This window comes from Myotis brandtii, unplaced genomic scaffold (genome assembly GCF_000412655.1).
Source record: "Myotis brandtii unplaced genomic scaffold, ASM41265v1 scaffold481, whole genome shotgun sequence".
NCBI classification, from domain to species: Eukaryota; Metazoa; Chordata; class Mammalia; order Chiroptera; family Vespertilionidae; genus Myotis; species Myotis brandtii.
Window position 1 is genome coordinate 422,300 of NW_005368381.1, and position 1,785 is coordinate 424,084.

Here is a 1,785-nt window from a genome sequence, read left to right on the forward strand (position 1 = left end):
GATAGAAACATCAATGATGAGAGAGAATCATTAATTGGCTGCTCTTGCATACCCCATCCTGACCAGGAATCAAACCATGACCCCTTTAAAATCCTTTTTTAGAGTAATATTTAGTGATATTTTATTTGGGGGAGGGGGTTAATCCTCACCCAAAGATATTTTTCCATTGATTTTTTTTAAAATCAAGAATATCACTGCATTTATTTTCATACAGGTAATTTTTCTACAGCTTCAACATTTTCTCAAAAATAAAAGAATCCCAAAGCTTAGAACTGGATCACATAGCCCTTTCTCTTCTTATCTCTTCCCCATTCAAAATGCTTGCATCTCTTAATGGCCAGCATCCTCTTGGATCTGCAGTTAGGCTCAACACATTCAAGCCTTAGCACAATCTTCTTTGTGGGTTTAGCCTTTTTTTTTGGAAAATTGACTTTGTCTGCCCACTGTAGCCACTCTGCTTCTTATCATAGCGCCACTTTCCCTGGGCATACAGGGAATCCTTATCCTTCTTATACTGGGTCACTTTGTGAGGCTGATGCTTTCCGAACTTCTTACAGAAAGTCCTTCGGGTTTTAGGCACATCGGCCATCTTGGCAGTAGAGCTGTCTATACGATGAAAATGGGAAACTCAACGTCCACACTCCTCACTTCACTCAGCTAGCTCCTCTCCATTGATTTTTAGAGAGAGTAGAAGGGAGGGGGAGAGACAGAAAAAGAAACATTGATGTGAGAGAGACACATAAATTGGTTGCCTCCCAAATGTGCCCCAACCAGGATATGTGCCCTTGACTGGAATCAACCCAGGACCCTTCAGTCCTTGGGCCTATGCTCTATCCACTAAGCCAAACTGGCTAGGGCTATTTATTTTTTAATATGTTTTTATTAATTTTAGAGAGAGAGGAAAGGAGAGGGATAGAGAGACAGAAACATCGATGAGAGACATCAATCAGCTGCCTCCTACACGCCCCCTACTGGGGATCAATCCTGAAACCCAGGCATCTTCCCTGGCCGGGAATCGAACTGGGGACCTCTTGGTTCATGGGTCGAAACTCAACCACTGAGCTATGCCAGCTGGACATTTTAAAATGGTCATGCTATAATGACAAGTGAGAGAGGATATAAAATAATATGTATTGCAGAGAAGATTGGTAGTTGCCAGAGGTGGTGGGTGAAAGGTAGGCAAACTGGGTTAAGGGAGTCAAAAGAATACAAACACTTCTAGTTATCAAATAAATAAGTCATGGATATATAACATACAGCATGGTAAATGCAGTTAATGATATTGTACTGCACATTTGAAAGTTGCTAAGAGAGTAGATGTTAAATATTCTCCTCATAAGAAAAAAATTATAGCTATGTATGGTGATGGATGTTAACTAGACTTATTGTGGTGATCATTTCACAATATACATAAATATTGAGCCATAATGTTGTACACCTAAAAGTAGTATAATGTTATATGTCATTATACCTCAATAAAAATAATAACATGTGTCATATGATGAAAATGTTATTTTAAAAGTACATTTCTTTAAAAAGTATATTTCTATCTTTTATTGAAAAACAACTAAAAACTTTAAAACCTATCCTATCTAATAAAGAGGGAATATGCTAATTGACCCTCACGCCATTGCAAAGATGGCAGCGCCTGCAGCCAATAAGAAGGGAATATGCTAATTGACTGTCCTGCCCTCAAAGATGGCAGCGCCCACAGCCACAAGATGGCTGGCAGGGGAGGGCAGTTGGGGGCAACCAGGCTGTCAGGGGAGGGCAGTTGGGGGCAAG

General features: G+C 40.1%; 1 pseudogene; it reads right to left on the reverse strand.

Annotated features, from left to right (window-relative positions):
* Positions 1-221: 221 nt before the first annotated feature.
* On the reverse strand, positions 222-625 carry LOC106727803 (annotated as a pseudogene).
* Positions 626-1,785: the final 1,160 nt, after the last annotated feature.